The following is a 21611-nucleotide window of genomic DNA, read 5'->3' as shown; positions in this document are numbered from 1 at the left end:
ATGTGTTCGTCGATAGAAGAAGTGGATTTCGCAATGGAGAGTTCCTGGAAGACTCCTGAGTAATTGAGTAACTGGGTTTTGGAGAGTTTTTGCAATAGATGGTTTTAGTTTTTTTTTCTCTGAGAAAGAAGAAGGGTTTGAAAACGCAGAAGAGTGAAGATGAAGAGATATTTCGAATAAAAGGTGGTGAACTGTGGAAATTGTCTATCCTATTTATATGTAAATGACATAGATCAATTTCAGCCATCCGATTTGGTCAGTACAAGATCCAAGGGCTATGTTTCAAAGGACAAAATGGCGGCAAAAAGTTGACAAGACAATTATTGCAATCCTCGAAACCCGAACAGGTGCCAATTGTAGTGTTTCATGTGTCCAGTACTCGAGTAGTGGGCAGACATGGTTTATAGAAGTCTAAAAGTCCCTACTGTGTAGGTCAGTAGGTGGAGTCATAAACCATGAGCAAGGACTTGGGGGGAAAATGTGTATCCTAATTTCAGCATGAGTCTTTCACTCAGATCATGTACAGCTGGCAAAAAAATGCATGGAAGAAATAGCCAAGGAGTCCATGTATTCTCCACGTAGACAGCATGGTTTTCATGATGGTTAGGGATGCATAAATTGATAAGCGTGAGCTTATAATATTTATAAGGCACGACCTCCATAGTACGAGCTCGACGGTATATCCAGCTCGTGGTAATTTGGAGATATGGCGTGCCCGCGGATCGCCGAAGACCCGGATACTTTATACGATCGTTTATGGCCAGCTTGTAATATTTAATGTCCCTGATATTAGGAGACTATTTATTTCTTGATCAGATCATATCCTAGTATAAATGATAATATTTCATATTAAATGTAATAAATATGTAAATCTGTGATTGACTCACGTGGTTACCCAAACCTGTCAAATGAATTTCTCTATAAATATTGAGAATATTGGACAGGAAAATGGACAATTATTCTGTAATACCGAAACTCTATCAAAATAAAGAGAGAAAAGCAGTAATAATATAGACTCGTGGACTAGGTGGATTTTAACCACTGAACAACGTAAAAAGATCAGTGTTCTTGTGAGTTATTTTCTTATTTCGGTTTATCATCAAGCATTAATTCAACCTTGTTATTTTCTTAATTCACTGTTGGCGAAAAACCGCGTCACCAATACTTGATTTTTTTTAAATCTGATATTTGAAGATATTAATATCTGATTATTCTATGAATTTTAATATTTAAATTATTTGGAATATTTGAATTTGTTTAATTGTTTAAGATCTTTTTTTCAAAAACAGCAGATGATATTTGTTTTAAAAATTTATAACTGGTTAATTTTTTAAAAAATACCACATTTTTCAAACCAATTAATAAAATATTTTTTAATAAATGGGATTTAAATTAACTTGGTTAATTGTTGATAAATCCTATTTAAATTAAATTAATATTTTTCAAATTAACCTAAACCAAGTTGATTGTTGATAAATGAAATTTAAATTAACTTTTGTTAATGGTTGATAAATTTAATTTAAATTGACTTATTTTTGTAAAAAAATTAATAAATTCAAAATTTTGATAAATTCTAGAAAATTAATTGTGGTATTTTTGTAAATGAAATAACTTGTAGTATTTTTGCATAAAATTCATAGATTTGCTCATATAGTAATATGATTGGGTCCATCAGATTATAACATGTATGTTTGCACTATATGTTGTATTTTTGCAATTGGGCTTAGATGCATATAGTGGCCCATATGTTTGCTTAATATATGGATTTTTTCAAATAAATATTCATAAAATGATAGTTTTATTTGGGTCCATTAGAAAATGTAAAGTTTAAATTCCTCTCTTGTGGGTGGTTCCACTTGTGAAAGTCCATTTTCTTTGCATGACTATAGTGAGTCTAATCAATTAATAACACTTAATAAAATAAAGGTTTAAATTCTTGTCTTTTGGACCTTGTGTGGAAGTTAGAGGGCCTTAGTAGTGAGAACGACATACTGAACCGAGCCCTCCTTCATACAAGCCCAATTGTTAAGGCACATTTACATGAGTTTGACTTAATTGTATAGGTTCATTATAATAGTAAAACCTAAATCTTGATTAGCAACAAATTAATTATAATTTAATTGAATTTGTTTCAATGTGACACTTTAGAATTAATAGAAAATTATAGGACCTTGGTTTTAAAAATTTAATATTACAATTTTTTGGAGAACCATAGTCATTATTTTTCAAAAATTAATAATAAAAATACTATTTTTATAATGAGCTTATTTTAAGAATTATATTCGATCTCCACCGTTAGTTTAACAAGGTCAATAGCTTAATGGGGCCTCAAGATGCTTTGATTTGACCCCCTACGGAAGGTGTTCATTAGTCATTTTGACAAGGTTACATTTCGAATGATATATAATTATTGATAAAATTCTACTAGACTCACCCCTATGGTGACTACTAAGATTAAATCTATGATTATCGAAACCGTGAGTATAGCTCATAAAATAAGAGATTTTGTTTTCTTATTTTGATCGAATAGCAGGTTATTAATGATGGTGTCCATTATTAAATAAGTTTACAACTTTATTTAACTAGTGGTATTTTTTACTCTCGCCAACCGGGACAAGGATATCATAGATTAGTTAAAAACCTAAAGAAATAGAGATATGATAGTTTTGGTATTTTTTTCTCATATCTTACATATTTTTGGTATATGTTTTGTTATTTCTCAAAATTTGTGTGAATAGAAGTTTTATTGAGCAAATGTGATTGATTTCTATTTTATTGATAATATGTTGTTTTAAGTATGGTTGTGTCTATTCCCATCCTTTCTCAACTTTCGATGGAGAAACACACTGGAGAAAACTTCCTTAAGTGGAAGCAGAATATCAACATATTGTTGATTGGTGACAACGCCGAGTTCGTCGTGACTAAGGAATCTCTAGAAGTTCTAGCTGAAGAAGCTCCCAAGTCTGTAAGAGATAAATATGACTGTTGGTAGGCGACTAATAACAAGGCACGACACAACATGTTGACTAGTATGGTCGACAGTCTTAAGAAAAAGATGGAGACTGTCGAGATGGCCTACAAAATCATGGATCAGCTCCAAGACATGTTAAGTGAAAATTCTGTCCAGACTCATTTTGAGACCACCAAGAAATATGCCAATGCTCGGATGGCACCATCTCCACACGTTCGTGATCAACTCAACTATGGTATGACGCAGCTTATGAACGAGATTCATACTTTTGAGTCTATCATGGGTGGACCAAGTAATGGAGGAAAAAAGAAGACAACTACCACCATTGTTGTTGATCCAGCTAAGGCTGAAGCTAACCAAGCTTCGTCTTCGAAAGCTGGAAACAAGAGGAAAGATGGACAAAACTGTTGGGAATTGTGCCCTGAAAGCATATGTAGTAGACATTGTGTTAAGAAATAAAAAATAATTTTATTTGTTATGCATATATTTTATGGACTATATTATTCAGTGATAATATTAAGTAAGTATAAAAATCCTAAGTTCATATATGTGATCTCAACCACGTATTAGTACGGAAGGATTGTGTTTAAGATAAGTGAACTTGAATAGTCCGTAGTAAAATAAAGTTATGGAATCTTTAGATTAATTGCTGCAAGTACGGTCCACTAGTATTGTTTACCCAAAAATGCTCCTGATGACGTAGCAAGAATTTCGTACACGTGGCAGCTTTAAAGTGAAGGGATGTTGTTTGCCTATCGACCAGATGATGTTGCTTCATCAGATCTAGCGTTTAGTTGCGACCAATCTGGCCGCATGCTTCTATTTGCTTCATTTATGATTCATAATCTTGTAATAACTACAATCTTGATACGCTGATATTAAGGATAATTAAGGCCCATCAGCCCATGTAACATCTTTGAGCCTATAAATAAGAAGGAGAAGGCTCAAGGAGGGAACTTTTGAATCTTTAGACTTTTAATCTTTGTATTTTGAGAGAAAAGCATAGTGTGATTATCCACCGAAAGTTGTAATTCTCCTAAGGCTTGTGAAACTCAAGAACCCTAGTTCTTTGGTCAGGGCATTGGGATTTAAAATCAATTAGAACACTAAGTGGATGTAGGTTATTACCACATTGTTGGGGCCGAACCACTCTAAATCACTTGTGTCACCTTCTTCCCATTTGATTCTCTTCTTAATTTCCTTTTTTGTTCTTTGTCTTTATTTTGACTTCGTGTCGTTTGCTAATTCAAGGGTCAACATTCTGACAAAAACACAAAGTCTTATGCGAACAGTTTGAAAAATGGATCAAAAAGCAAAAGTAAAAAGTTTTTTTTTTAGAAGAAACTTTTTCGACTCTGAAGGAGCGAGAAAAACCTAGTTTTTCTACATGCTTAAAAATCGAATTTTTACAACGATTTTACGCCCTAAATTGATTATCCTGACTACCAAACTAATTCCTGACCCCAGCAAGGTGTTATTTTCCTACCATCTTAAGCGTAGATCAACATACCCACTTACCCCGAAATGATTTTTCAAGAACGGACAGAAAAGTGTAAGAACTCTGAAACTCAGAAATCAAAAATAAAGGGAAAACAACACGTCATAACAGAAAAGAATCAATCAGAAAACTTACTTGGATGAGAGTTTGGAGCGTTGATTCAAGTGTATTGGGCAGGAACACGTTGGATCAGTGAACGTTTATGGGGTTGTTTTGCTTTGTTCTTCAGAAGTTCTTAAAGAAAGGAGAATTGTAAAAAGTAAAAAGTGAAAAGGATGGGTTATTTATATTGATCGTGGCATTGTAAAAGAGGTCATGATGGGATTAACTTTTCAAGGCATGGGGAAGCATGATAGCCGTCAGATAACTTTTTGGGAAACTGAAAAGACATGATTGGTTGTCTTTTTTCGAGAAGGCATGGACGGCTCTAACAGATTTTGTGGGGTATGCGAACGGTCAGACTCCTAAGTTTAGTTTATGCTGGTCGCAGTAAAATAAATTTGGGGGAAAATGTTTACCCAAAAATGGCTCCTGATGACGTGGCAAGAATTTCATACACGTGGCTGGCACTTGGTAGCTTTAAAGTGAAGGGATGTTGTTCGCCTATTGACCAGATGATGTTGCTTCATCAGATCTAGTGTTTAGTTGTGACCAGTCTGGTCGCATGCATCCATTTACTTCCTTTATGATTCACAATCTTGTAATAACTACATTGATTATATTTCCTTTTTATTACCTTGATACGCTGATATTAAGGATAATTAAGGCCCATCGACCCATGTAACCTCCTTGAGCCTATAAATAAGAATGAGAAGGCTCAAGGAAGGGAATTTTGAATCTTTAGACTTTTAATCTTTCTATTTTGAGAGAAAAGCATAGTGTGATTCTCCACCGAAAATTGTAATTCTCTTAAGGCTTGTGAAACTCAAGAACCCTCGTTCTCTGATCACGACATTAGGATTCAACATCAATAAAACACACTAAGTGGACGTAGGTTATTACCACATCGTTGGGGCCGAACCACTCTAAATCACTTGTGTCACCTTCTTCCCATTTGATTCTCTTCTTAATTTCCTTTTTTGTTCTTTGTCGTTATTTTGACTCCGTGTTGTTGGCTAATTCAAGGGTCAACAAGTATTATTAATACATGTGATCTAGATCTAGATTACTAGTGTAGTAGGAAACTTTAGTGGAGGTGCTTTATATATTAGAGAATATATAGAACGGGACCATATATGTTTATTAATACTTAGTTAAATACCGTTCTGAAGTATTAATTAAATATATCAACTGATGATCATATACAAATAGATCTTAATCCTGAAGTTACTATGAACTCATGTTTATGTTATATGAGTTTGTTGACGCCGTTTTTCGTCAACAGTGAAAGAAGAGCACGTAAATAACAAACAGTAATGACCAATTAGAAAATAACAACACAAAACACGATTTTTACGTGGTTCAGCAGTTAAATCTGCCTAGTCCACGAGTCTCTGTTACTAAACTCAAGATTATCTCTGAAAATTCTTAAGCATGAATTCTTCAGAGTTTTCTCTCAAGGTTCAGAATTTCGGTCCATTACAATGGTGCATGACCTCTCTATTTATAGAGAAGGATGCAGAATACTATCCCACATATTTTGGGTAGTTACTCTTTTTGGTGTAAATAAAATAAATGACTTTAAATGCCTGCGATCCGATATAAAAGGAAACGTCCCCTGAAGACCAGGGGCGTATAACTAATCGAATAATATCCCATGATTTTATGGGATTTCCAAGAATACATGCAGAACATGCCCCTTATAAACAACACTTATAGATATTCAGTCATTATCATATATCTCCAAGGCCTTAGTCTCCCAGGTTTCTCATCAGCTTTCGAGCTAATGACATCTCTCGAGGTCACATGGCTTCGAGATCGCACGTGTGTCGAGGTCGGCACCCTTGATTCGAGGTCATTCCTGAGGATAGATGCGTCTCGGGAGCTACCTTTCGAGATCGTGAACGTATCGAGGCCACCACATTTGAGGTCGTCTCGAGTCTTGCAGGCTCGATATTTAATCCTGGAGCCTACTTTGAACTTTACGGGTTCATTCGCTGCGAATCCAGCTTTCGAGGTCACATTTAACATGGCTCGAAATCTGGGTATAACAGAGTTCTTTCATTCACTCGTTAGGGTTTGTCAGAATGATAAGGCCAGAAACTTTTGTTTTGGGAACTCATTAATGTAAATGGTTGGGGACATAGTATACAGATATGGAATCTATACCTTCTCGTAAGAGATTGAATAATGATTCTCTTAAGGGTTGACTTTTGGGACTGAAAGGTTATTGAGCTCAAATTCCTAATTTAGTTATGAATTAATCCTTCACTAGTAAATCCAATGGCACTTAAGGAAACAAGATATAATTAAAAGAGTAAAAAAGTAATTTTATTCCCGGTTAATTATGAATAATTATTAGAGGGTTAATTTGTATGTAATGATTATATCAATAGAGACTTTATTATTATAAAGTACTCAGTAAATGAAATGTCTATAATTAGAAGAGTGCAGTCTCATATTTATAATGGAGTAATCATGTGATTAATAAATTAAGATTATTTAATTAAAGAGTTTAATTAATAATCTCAAATTTATTGGAGCTTGGTATTATAGGTCCATAGGTCCCCACAGCGGCTCTATCAATACTATTCAATGCAAGAGTTGATATAAAGAGTAAAATGGTAAAAAAGACATATTTAAGAAGAAATTTGTTCTTCAGGCCAAATATGCAATTATATGATAATAATGATTAATTAATTGATTACAAATTAGTTGTAATTAACAAAATTAATTAATAAATAATTATTATGTAATTTTTAAAATTATACAAATAGTTAAATTATTAAAATTTTAGAAATTATAATAAAATAACATTTAATTTTAGAAATTAGTATTAATTAGAATTAGTTTTAATTAATTAGTAGGATTAATTAAATATCTTTATTTGAGTGGGAGATAATAATCTACTAAGTTTAATTTGGATTTGAATTTAAAAGATTGATATCTATTCAAATAATTAATTATATTTGATAATTAGTTAAAAAGATAATAAATTTAAATTTGAATTAATTATGAGGTTGTTGAATTTTATCTCATAGGGTAGTTTAAATAAATAATTAAATAATTGTGGAAAAATTAAATATCCCTAATTTATATGGTGTTGCACGCACACACAGTTCCTGGACTGTGTGTGGCGTGAGCCATATATATTTCAGGGATAGATTTTTCACTTTTATTTAATTAATTAATGGAAAATTCAAAAGTTAGCTGTTGATATTTTCATTAATGAGATAATTAATTGATTAAAAGATAAATTATAAATTGGTTACATATTTTTTTTTTAAATTTAAATATTTTCAATATAAGTTAGACTTATCAGAAAATAAGAGATGCATAATTTTATTCGCTCTAAAGAAAGGAACGATACTTTTCTATCTCTCCCTGAAAAAGATACAGAACCAATCTCTGGCCTATTCTCATGATCTCATGTGTTGAGTACATCAAGTTGAATCAAAAATATACTATCCTTTATTCTTTAAGTGCCCACACACTTCTTGAGAAGTAGAGAACGTTGTGGAAGATCTTAGTGTGAGTACCACTGAACAGCTTGGATAAGAAGTTCGTTCATTTTACGAAAAGAAAGAAAGGACACTTGATAGGCATCAAGAGGTATGTTCTCTAATCCTACTTATGATTAATGTATGTATATTAATGGATCTGCATATTTAAAAGTAGTTTAAATATGTTACAAAAAAGATTTGTTGTACACAGGGCCAACCCACCACCATTTCGTCGCGTATTAAGAAACTCATTCCTAACAATTGGTATCAGAGCCAGGTTATTAATCTCTGCATACATAAATTACTGTGTGGGCATAATATGCATTCTATTGTAATATGTGTGAATGGATGGTTGTATGTATGATTAAAGTTTATTCTTAAGGGTCATTAATTATATGGTGTTTTTGGTTTAGGAATTGTTCTTAAATTTCTAGACAAAAAATGTAAGCCATTTTGGGGCATAGGAATTTTTTGTAATTTAATTTTTCTACATTAAATTATTTTAAAAAATTCTGTAAGGCCCGAGCCCCGAGTTCCGTGCCCTGAAGGCTGAGCCCAAGGCTGTCGTACGGCCCCTAGGCCTAAGGCTCCCATGCGCGCGCCCCTGCGTTGTCTGTCGCGCGCACTGCGCGCCCCGCGCCTGCTGCCCTGCGCCCATGCTCCAGCCACCTGCAACTGTGTGCCCCAGCCGCACGCCTCCCGCCATGCCTCCTGCCCCACGTCGAGCCTCCTTGTGCTGCCAGCCCAAGGGTTTTTAATCCTAGGGTTTGCACATTAATATCCATTTAAATTGTGGGCCTAATTAATTTTAGCCCATAATTAAAAAATTGTTTTGGATTAATTGTTTGAGCCCAAATTCAAAAGTGGGCCTAATAACTTATTGGGCATTAAAGCGCAAAGTTAATTATTCTTAAAATTTGTTTAATATAATTAAAAGTTATTTCAATTCAAAAATTAAATGGATAAATGACTTAATGGATCAAGACTACTTGTGAACGCACAAAGTAGAAGATAGAGATCTCTTTAGGTTTTATTTTGTCTCTTACATTTTTGTGTATAATTTTGCAAGCGTTGTAATTTTTCTAGAAATACCCAAGACACTCGGTCCGCATTTATTTATTTATTTAAATGTTTGGATGTGATTAAATTGTTTAATACTTTATCATGCATTTTTGACATGCCATACATATTACCCACACAGTATTTAAAATTAGCATGCATCTCATATGAGTAGAAACATGCATTAGGATTGTCATTTATGATTGTATGATTTATGTGATGGACCATATAATAATAAATCTAGTTTGAACTAGTTCAAGACCGGAAATAAATTTTAAAAGTAGTTTAATTTCAGGTATTTAATAAAATTGTTTTATTAAATAATAAATGATAATCCTAGTAATTATAGCAAATTAAAATTTTATTAATTAAGGCATAGTTCTATAATTTTAATTTTGCTTAATTGGATTAGTAATTATTAGAATATCATTTGGTAAAAATAGATCATTTTATTTTTACAAACTAATTAAAAAGCATAGGATGTTTTGAGAAAACACATAATTTAAAATAGTGAGTGGGAGAGGGAATTATGACAATAAGTCCCATGGTCTCCATTATTAATTAGCACCGAGGTAACATGGAGAGGGCCTTGCAGCACCATTTCTTGTGTCCCTACGGAAGGCTTCTGACTGTGTTATTCTCAAGGCAAACTTCTTTTTCAAGAATAGGATTTAATGATGTATTTCAAGTTTGACTGACCCTAAGACACACTCTTGAGTTATGTAACGACCCAACTATCTATGAAACTTAGGTCATTAAACCTACTAGACATAAGCACAACTTTGAAAAGAACATACATAAGAAAATTCATAACTTTATTGAAAACTTTAAAGAAACAATATTTGTAATACATAAATGAGCTCATTGTTTTAAAATAAAACATAACTTTAAATAAAATTGTTTACAAAGCTACATGCAGAAAAATACATAAAAACATAATTTTAAAGAGACAAAAAAAAAACGTTGTCCTCGAATCGACACGCAGCCCATCCACTCCATTAACCTCCATACACACACCAAGCTTCCAAGAATCCTTTTGCCTCTGCATCTATTTTCCTGCATCATACTAAAAGAAAAGGAGTGAGCCTAATGCCCAGCAAGGAAAAACTACTAACAACATAAACATACACATAAAATCATATCATAACATATGCTATAAACATATCATAACATATACTACAAACATATCATAGCATATACTATAAACATATTATAACATAAACTATATAATACTATACTAATAATGGCCATTATGACATGTGATAAACGATCTACGTCCCCTGTTTACTATTTGAGGCAGGTTAGATCACATGTAGTGTATGATAACCCATCTACGTCCCCTGTCTAATATTTGAGGTAGGGTAAATCATAACATAACATATTAAAACATAAACTTATCCTAACATATTAAACATAACATAACATAACATAACATAAAAGCATAACATATCATACAAACATACAAGATCTAGCCAATTTTCCTTACCAAAACCGGGATATAAGAACAAATGCGGGACGTAGAACACTCCTAAAACCAGCAATAGAATAGTTAGTATTTCTAAAGGAAAAAGATGAAAAGAATAGAACTAAACCACCAAGAGAAAACTTACCGAAAAGACACCTTAAGTTCAAAGAACTTAAAAACCTAACCACAAAACCATAACAAAAGTTAGAATCTGAATGAAAACTAAAGAAACTAAGTAATCAAAAGAATTAAACTTAAGAATAAGGGTACCTTTGTTGATCTTAAGGATTGGCCTAACTCCAATACCGAAATACTCTAATCCTTACTTCCCAAGTGTTTGATAAAGCTTAAGAATGATAAAACTTTTTCTTTCCCAACCCAAGTGTATCACTCTTATGTTCTCACTAGCACCTTGGAGTATGATCACAGCTGAAGAGTAAGTGAAAGGGTTGGGTACTAGTTCCTATTTATAGAGTTTGAGGAGTGAAATTATCCTATTAAAAAAATATTTACATCCTTAAATAAACATGATTATGACAAGTGACATACTCTTAATGGTTCTGGAAGGTTCTAGAGTTTCTAGATCTTTCTTCTATTTTAAAAAAAATATATTTAATTTCATTCTAATTATAATCCAAATTTCAATTTAAATAAAATAGAATCCTAACTTCTAACTTTCTAAATCTCGTAATTCTAAACTCACCTATAGTAAAATCAACATAACTGGAGGTGTAGAACTCCGATTTAGACCATCTTTATACCGTTAGAAATTTAATTCAATTATCTACAACTTTCTAGAAATACTATTTTTCGAAATTCATAACATAACTGAGTCAAAAATAGGTCGAAAGATACAGTACCTTAAAGTTACGGAAAATCTATTTAATTATCTAAATAACAATCTAATCCACAAATAAACAAGATTGTGACAAATGTCATGCTCCTAATGGTCTTGGAAGATTCTAGAGATTTCTTGAACTTTCTTTTATTTAAACTACAATTAAATCCTTAAATAAACATGCACACGAAAAGTGTCATGATCTTAATAATTCTATCTAAACCTTATAGTATAATAAATAACATCTTTATAATCAGCTATATTAATCAAACCTTATGTTATAATTAATATTCTTAAACTATAGGTTAAACTTATAAAATCTATAAGTGTTGCTACGAGTGTTCAACTAAGTCCCGGTTTGAACCAAAATCCACGAAATTTAAAATACTACAACTACTACTAGCTAGCTAACTAAGTAAACATTTTGGGACTCTACAAGTTAAGTCATTGATCTAAAATAATGGGTCACACTTACAAGCTACATTAGGATTTTGAGCGGACTAGTGTATTCTTGACCAAACAAGCGGTTGTTTATAAGGCAAAAGAGAAATGGTGATTTAAGTTTTCACTTATAAGTTTGAGAACTTGTCTCAAAATTAATTTGGAGTTAGTCTGACCTACCCCAAGGCTGGTCCACTAATGTTCAAATTAATTAATCGTGGAATTAGTAATTATTTTTTTTTGTGTTCTTTAATTGTTGCATTCATGCATCACGTTTACTATCCCAAAAATTACTGATATTTATAATATGCATAAAATCATTTTTGTTTATTTATTTATTCCCGGGAAAGATGTCTATTGGTGAATTATACACCGATGCTTTTCTAAAATCTTTGGTTTCTGAACCTGAAAACATGCAACGCTGGTTTCGAGGTATTTTGACCATTTTTTCTTATAAGAAGTTAATGCAACTGTCTGTAAATGACCTCCAACAGAACCACCTTTGGCTACTATCTATGAAGCAGAAGAAAAATATTCAAATTGGATGAAATCCAATCGGTTGGCACATTATTGCATGCTTTCAACCGTGCCTTACGAAACAAAGAAAAAATATATACACTATAACTCAGCACATGAGATGTGGCAAGCAATGACAAAGGAAGTCTTTGCTGAGTGTCATCGTTTGTATCAAACGAAAAAGGTAAATGAGATTTACATATATTTTTTTAACTTTGAATAGTAGATTCAAATACTATGAATAGAAAATTCAAATTTTTGGATAGTAGATTCAAAAATATATACCACTAATCTATTTTTCTTTTGTTTTTCCTTTTGCAGAATCAGAACCCTGAAAAAAGGAGGAAGAGGCTGATGAGGATTTTAATAGCAAGTAAAGCTAGAGGAGTTGGGGAGTAGTGTTATTTACAAATTTTATTGTTAGTTAAACAATTTAAATTTCTTTACTTTGTTTAAGAAATCCTAGATTTCTTTGAACAAAGAAAACTACAGTCTAGAAATTTAGGTTATTATTAGTAATTTTGATTATTAATGTTTGGAAACTTATTTCTATTTTTTCATGACATTTATTTCTTTTATTAATAAAATAGTTATTATTTAAAGAAATTATCTATTTACTTTTTTTTAAAATGCTTTGGGATAAACAAATTTACATACTTACAACAAATGACAATTTTTTTACTTAATCCTTGATTATTTTAAACAGCTAATCCTAGATCTATTAAACGACAAAAGACTGATTCCGATAGTGAAACATATCTGTGGCACTTGAGATTGGGCCATATTGGTCGAGATAAAATTAATAGGCTTGTAAAGGATGGCCTTTTAAGAGAACTATCTATTGGATCTCTCCTAGATTGTGAATCCTGTCTAGAAGGCAAGATGACCAAGAGACCTTTCTCTGCTAAAGGTTCAAGAGCTACATAACCACTTCAGCTGGTACATATGGATATCTGCGGTCCACTTAATGTACAAGGAACGATACTTTTCTATCTCTCCTTGAAAAAGATACAAAACCAATCTTAGGCCTATTCTCTTGATCTCATGTGTTGAGTAAATCAAGTTGAATCAGAAATATACCATCCATTATTCTCTAAGTACTCACACACTTCTTGAGGTGTAGAGAACATTGTGGAAGATCTTGGTGTGAGTACCTGGGAGTAGCTTGGATAAGAAGTTCGTTCATTTTAGGAAAAGAAAGCAAGGACTCTAGATAGGCATCAAGAGGTATGTTCTTTAATCATGCTTATGATTAATGTATGTATATTAATGGATCCTCATATTTAAAAGTAGTTTAAATATGTTACAAAAAATTTATGTTGTGCACTGGGCCAACCCACCACCATTCTATTGCGTATTAGGAAACTCATTCTTAACAAAAACAAAAACCCCAAGCTTGCAAAGGATGCAAAGACGAGTGCACAACCAAATGCACAGATGCTTAAGGAGAAGAAAAAGAACAAGAAAGGAAAAGGTAAATGCTTCCACTATAAAGAGAATGGGCATTGGAAACAAGATTACCCCAAGTTTCTAGCAGTAAAAAACAAAGGTAATGATTATAGTTCATATATCTTAGAAACATGTGTTTTAGAGAATGATAAATCCGTTTGGATTATTGATTATGAATCTACTAACCATGTTTGTAACTCTTTACAACTTCTTGAATCATGGGAGGAAGTGGAGGAAGGCAGCTTAAAGCTTAGAGTTGGGAATGGAGCGTTCGTTGCGGTCCAAGCTAGGGGAAAAGCTCACCTAAAGTTCGGAAATACATTTTTAATTTTGAATAATTTATTTTTTATTCTGGATTTTAGTAGAAATTTAATTTTAGTTTCCATGTTACAATTAGAACAGTTTGTTATGACTTTCACAAGTTCTAATTTATCTATTTATTTCAATGGATCACAATTATGTATTGCATGTTTGGAAAATGGGCTTTATATTCTACAACCTAAAAACCCCCTTGCTCTTAACAATGATTTATTCAAAGTAGCTAAACCTAGGATAAATAAACGTCAAAAGACCGATAACGATAACAAGACATATTAATGGAATTTGAGACAAGGTCATATTGGCTATGATAGGATTCAAAGACTTACAAAGGACGAGCCTTTGAGGGAACTCACCTTAGGTTAATTACCTGTCTATGAATCTTGTCTAGAAGGCAAACTGACCAAGTGTCCATTCTTTGCAAAGGGTGATAGGGCAAGGAACCACTTGGACTTGTTCATTAAGATGTTTGTGGACCTTTGAATGTACAAGCCAGGGGTGGTTTTGAGTATTTTGTCACTTTTATTGACGATTACTCTAGATACTCATGTCTTTACCAAATGCATATGAAATCAGAAACATTTTCAAAGTTCAAGGAATTCCTAGCGATGGCTCAAAGTCAATTATGTAAAATGTTACATATCTTGTGATCTGATAGGGGTGGAGAATATTTGGATATGCAGTTCCAAGATCATTTAACTGGACTTGGGATTTTTATCACAACTTACTGCCCCGGGTACTCCGCAACAAAATGGTGTAGCAGAACGCCGGAACAGACTTTATTGGAAATGGTTAGACGGATGCTTAGTTACTCAACTCTACCAACTTCATTCTGGGGACATGCAATTGAAACCGAGAAAGAAATTCTCAATGTTGTGTCATCCAAATCAATCCCCAAAACACCTTTAGAACACTGGAATTGTCATAAACCTAGTTTACACCATTATAGAATCTGTGGGTGTCCCGCCCACATCTTGAGGAAGAAGGAAAGAAAGCTAGAACCGCGAACCGAAGTTTGCATTTTTTTTGTCTATCCTAAAGGTACTCGGGGTGGACTTTTCTATAGTCATTCATAAAAGAAAGTGTTTACTTCTATGAACGCTACTTTTCTGGAAAATGACTATGTCCAAAACTTAAAACCACGCAACAAAGAAATTTTAGAGGAGATGGTTGAAGAATTGACTCCAACCAGTGTTCCATCATTATCAACGCAAGTTGATGATGAAATTCCCACTCTTCATGTCCAACCGATGCAAGTCGATTTAAATGAAGAAAGTACCAATGCTCCTGAGCAAACATTCACTGAGCCTCGTCGTAGTGGGAGGGTTTCTAGGAACCCAGTTCGCTATGGTTTGGATGGTGAAACCAATATGGTTGTTGGTGACACTGGTGACAATGATCTGTTTTCTTTCAAACAGGCAATGGCTAGACTTGAAAAGGAACTATGGCTCGAAGCCATGAAACAGGAAATGGAGTCCATGTACTCAAATTCCATATGGGATATTGTGGAAGCACCAAGTGACTTTAGGGTCATTGGGTGCAAGTGGATCTACAAGAAGAGATGAGGTGTTGATGGAAATATTGAAACTTATAAAGCTCGATTAGTGGCAAAGGGTTATACCCAAAGAGAAGGCATGGACTATAAAGAAACTTTTAGTCCAAAAGCCATGCTCAAGTCCATTCGCACCCTCTTATCCATAGCAACCACTCTTGACTATGAGATATGTCAAATGGACGTCAAGACAACTTTTCTTAGTGGGAAGCTTGACGAAGTCATTTATATGGATCAACCAAAAGGATTTAAAGTAGTTGGATAAGAAGGAAACGTTTGCAAGTTGAATATGTCCATTTATGGACTTAAGCAAGCTTCTCATTCCTAGAATCTTAGGTTCGATGAAGTAATCAAAACCTATGGCTTTGAACAAAATATTGATGAGCCTTGCGTTTACAAAGTTAAGGCAAATCAAATAGTGGTACCCCTGGTTATTTATGTAGATGATATCTTACTCATTGGAAACAATGTTAAGAAATTGTCAGATGTGAAGAATTTGCTGAACACTCAATTCCAGATGAAGGATTTGGGTGAAGAAAGTTATATTATAGGAATCCAGATCATTGGGGATATAAAGATCAAACTCTTGGCTCTATCTCAAGTAGCTTACATTGATAAAGTTCTTGAACGTTTCCCAATGACAAATTCCAAGAAAAGATGTCTACCGTCTCGCCATGGAATTCATCTTTCAAAGAAACAGTCTCCCCAGATTCCTAAAGAGGAAGATGCAATAAGATAAGTTCCTTACACATCTACAGTTTGAAGTCTGTTGTATGCTATGTTGTGTACTAGACCAGATATCTGCTATGCAGTGGGAGTAGTGAGCAGGTATCAGTCAAACCCAGGACTGGAACATTGGATATAAGTTAAGCATATCCTGAAGTATTTAAGGGGAACTAGGGATTATATGTAAGCCTACAAAGGTGGTGTTCTGAACCCTGTAGGCTACACCGATTCAGATTTTCAGACTGATGTCGATAACAGGAAGTCTACTTCTGGAATGGTGTTTACTCTTGGGGGTGGAGCTGTGATATTGAGAAGCGTAAAGCAGTTTGCGATCTCAGATTCCACCACGGAGGCTGAATACATAGCTGCATCAAAAGCAGTTAAGGAAATAGTCTGGCTAAAGACCTTCTGTTCAGATCTTGGTGTTGTTCCAGAAATGGATAAACTGGTTGTGTTGTTTTGTGACAACACAAGAGCGATAGCGAACTCGAAAGAACCTTGAAGTCATAAGAGGAGTAAGCGTATAGAAAGGAAGTATCACATAATTCGAGAATATGTGGCCAGGGGAGATGTGAAGGTTATGAAGATTGCATCTAAAGACAATCTTGCGGATCCGTTGACAAAGACACTGCCAAATACTACATTTGATAAGCATATCAAGGAAATGGAATTAGTAGAAGTAAGGCATTAGTTTCAATTGGTGCAAGTTGAAGTTTGTTGGGGATTTAAGCCTAATTAAAACCCAATTTCTTTGTAATCACATTTTATTATCAATAAAAGAATATAAATAAATTTTTGACTTTGTCAATCACTTTGCTCACATGTTTTATTTTCATGATTATTTGTTTAATATAAACTTCTATTAAATCCCAAGAATATAACTAATCATATTTATAGTGACGTAATCATAGTGGAATATAAATATGATTATATGTTCTAATCTAAGATTAGTCAGTGAACAGGATTTACACTGACTTTCCAATCTACGATATGATCTACTTACATACCGCTTAGTTATGTTCTTTCCATAACAATAGCAAAGTAGATAAGATTTGATGTATTTGTTACATCGGACTGGACTGTCATATAATATATCGTTATTATCTATTCTAGTCATATAATATAGTTGACCATAGGTCAATTCAATCTCAATTATGAGTGGTTAGTATTCTAAATGATTTTATTATTTGAGTTCTTTGACTTGTTCGTTACCAGCTTAACCTACAGACTAGCCCATACTTATATCTTGGGAACTCGGTACTATAATTGAGTGGGAGTGTCAATCATAGATATGAACATCAATAGCTTCTGATGAAGAAATGAAAGATAGTTTCCTTTTAGTTTGGTTCAAGGTGCTAAATGATAGAGATCTCATTTCAGTAATTAATATTAGTTTAATGAAATATCATTTACAAGGAACTAAGTGTTTTAAGGATAAAATTCAATAAGAGGTAAAACGGTATTTTAATCCCATCTCATTGTAGGCCTTTTATAGAGGATTGAGTGACAATTATGGTTGTAACAATGGATAATTAATAACGTATCTATATTTCTTATAGGTCGTTCTAAGAATTTAAGAGTGCAATTCTGAGTCTTTAGTGGAGTCATGATGAATTAATAAGTTAGTAAATTTATTTGTTAGATTTATGATAACTTATTGGAGCTTGATATCATAGGCCCATGGTCCCCAATGTACCTTGGATAAAATAATCTAGAGAGTCTCAATTAATTGATTTAATTATCAAAGTTGAACATATCAATTTTGGATAGTTTCACAAAGTTATGTAATTTAGAGAAGAAAAGAGAAATTATGGCAGATTTATTATTTAAGATAAATTGGTGTCTAAATTAATAAATAAGTTTAAATCAAGGTTCAAATTATAAATAATTAATTTTATAAAGGATTTAAATAATTATTTAATTAATTAATCATTGGAGAATAATACGGGCCTTGATTTTAAGACCAACGTGCTTATAGTTAAAAAGGAAATTTCACAGGCCTATGGCCCATGGCAATTTTGACCTAGGGCTGATAATTGGCTATTATTTTATTGATTTTTTTAATTAAATAAGTAACCTAATTGAGCCTATAAAAGGAATACTAAGTGAGAGTTCAAAATAGATAAAAGAAAGACTATCTAACAGAAAATCAAAAGATCTAGTCTTGATACTCTAGGTTTTAGATTCTCCCTACAGCATAAGTCCTTTTCTAAGCCTCAATATTCTTTTCTATTCTTCTCTATGTATCTATCTCATGTGTTGAGAATTCCCCACTCTAGTCTAGGTGATTCTAAGGATATTTTGGAAGACTGTGAAGAAAATTGAAGAACGATTAAGTTTCTTGGTGATACCCTACGACAGAAAGGATACAAGGGTTAAAGAAACTGAAGGAATGACTCAATCATTTCGCTACATAGTAATGTAAGTGTTGTTATCATTATCTTTGTAAGAATTCAATTTTAGAAACATCTTCTAGGTTTTCTTATATCAATATGTTTAATATACGATTTACATGAAAATAAACCAGATCCTGGATAAGTTTTCTTAACAACCAAGTACCTAACCAAAAGCCATTATAACGAATTAGGATTTGAACTGAAAGAAAAGAATAAGAAGAATAAAAGTAGATTGGATTTGAGGATTAAGAGTACCTTAGATAGCTAGAGCTTTAATCTATACCTCAAACACCGAAATCACATTATAGCTTACTTCCCAAGTGTTTAGAAAAGCTTAGATTTGAAAGCTTTTAACCCCAAAACCCTAGTGTTTCACTCTAGAATGAAATTGGCAGCTTGGAGACTTTGAGAAGTGTTTGAAAGATGGTGAAAATGACTAAGTGAAGTGTCCTATTTATAGAGTTCAAGGAGTGAAACTAACTCCCATTAAAATTAATAAATAAATGAATAAAAATGGCATTTTTTGCTCAACAAATGCCCAGAACTTGGTCAAAATCGTTCAAGAACAAGTACAAGCTGTTGAGGATTGATTCTAGCTTCAGATTTCACAGAATTTCAAAACTAGCTCATGGAGACAAGATATTGCCTCACCAGTTTTCCCGAGAGTCTGTGGTTTCGTTCATGCAAAGTCGACGTGTTTTTTTGTATTATCATTGACAATATATTGCCCCCTATAGCTTCGATATATCGGTTTATGCTTACATACTAATGCACATTTTTGCACGTTTTAAGCACACTTAAAGTTGTTTAAACCACATTAACTGAGTAATACGAGATCCTAGCGACTGAGGAAAGGTTCTAGACTTCCTAGGCTTATCCTTATTATTTTTATTCAAAAAAATCCTTAAATCCTTAATAAACATACATGTGACAAATGTCGCATTCTTAATTATTCTATCTAAATTTTTGACATCGTTTTTCATCAACTTAGAAATGAAGAGCAATTAAACAAAAATACCAGAGGAAGCAAACAATAAAGACACAATTTTTTACGTGGTTTAGCAGTTAATATGCCTAGTCCACGAGTCTGTGTTATTCACTTGTTGGAATTCTCTCAAAGCAATCTGGAAGCAATTATGGAGAGTCTTCCCCAATACAAATTTTTTAGTCCTTGCAACTGAATTGTTCCACTCTATTTATAGAGTGGTTTACTGAATATCTTCCCACAGATTTCGGGGAGTTATGATACAAATCAATTAAAAATAAATGCAAATAAACGCGTATGGTTATTATGTACACGTATAAATCCCATGATATTTGGGGATTTAATAACAGATTACATCTGATCCCTTAAACATAGGGATTTTATAACAATAAACATGGTCACACACAGCTTACGAGCTTGGACACTGGACTCACACACCTTCGAGACCATTCATCCATCGCGAGCTCGACACCTCGGTTCGCCTATATTCTCAACAAGTCTTGTTGTCGAAATCATCCTTTTCGAGCTCACAACGATCGAGCTTGAACCATCTTGTCTGATGGTAGGAAATAAATCAAGAGATTTATACAAGTGTTGAACTATTGTCATTGTGGTTTTGAGCCTGACTTATAACCTCAGAACTCCTCCAAGACCACGTAATTTCCGAGCTCACCAATTTTGATGTTGTCGCATTTACTACTTAGCAAGACTGTCCTTGACCTTCTCATTAATGTTGATTACATGATGAATATGCTTATCTCGAGCTTACACCTTGCGAGCCCGAGTTTCGAGATCAATCTCCATCCTCAAAATCTGGGTGTAACATGTTGCCCCCTCAAAAGTATCAGTTCGAATCCTATGAGAATGAAACTTTTGAACTGCCACTTTCCAAAATTGAGCCACCTATCAGCCACGGGTTGCTCAATCAAAGTACTCGAGTACTTTTTCAACACATCCACGTCCTTTCACGTTTCAGCTTTTTGCCGCCATTGTTACATATGCACCCATCCATAAGATCAAGTACCAAATCCAACCAAGGGCCCCGATCAGTTCAACCCTTGACCTCCCTCTAGGACATATAAATAGCTGCATCATCTTCATCCTCTTTACTTTTACATTCTAGTTTTCAGAGAAAAAGAAAGAAACAGAGCCGATAACTTTCTTTTCCTCTTTGCATGTTCTCCAAATGGAGAAGACAAATTAACTCCAGCATTTTTTACTCCGTAAAATCTTTCTTGCAATTGCTTCTTCAGTCATCGATTTCACTATATCCGCAAGCTTCTATGTGTAATTTTCTGGACTCTCGTACTTTTATTTCTTCATGCATTTTTGTTTTTTTTCATTTCCGTATGAATGCATGCTATACTTAGTAGTCTTAGCAACATTGTTTTGCTGATACTACATGAACTATCAATTCAAAGTTTTTTGACAACACAGTTCTAAAACCCAGGTTTAGTGTAAAAAATATAAACATAGAGTTTTTTCAAACTAAGGGTAGTGTATCGTGTAAGCCAAGAAATGGGGGTTCTGAATTAGGGTTTTAAATTGCACAAATCCCAAAACTATCACCTTTTTGGGTAACCGTCAACTTTATCCCTGAAAATCTAGGATTCTTGAAATGAATCCAAACTTTCCCACTCTTGTGTTAAGCATACGCTCGAAGCTCAAACTTTACAATAGTTCGGGGTTCCACTTCAAATTCAATCTATCCTTTCGAGACCTCGGTCTCGATTGAATTTACTATGTGATCTCAGGCTTTCGATCTTGAATCACCAAAATTGTTTTCTTTGATTCC

Source organism: Humulus lupulus, chromosome 6, assembly GCF_963169125.1.
Source record: "Humulus lupulus chromosome 6, drHumLupu1.1, whole genome shotgun sequence".
Lineage (NCBI taxonomy): Eukaryota > Viridiplantae > Streptophyta > Magnoliopsida > Rosales > Cannabaceae > Humulus > Humulus lupulus.
The sequence above is the reverse complement of the archived record's forward strand: the minus strand, read 5'-3'. Positions refer to the sequence as shown.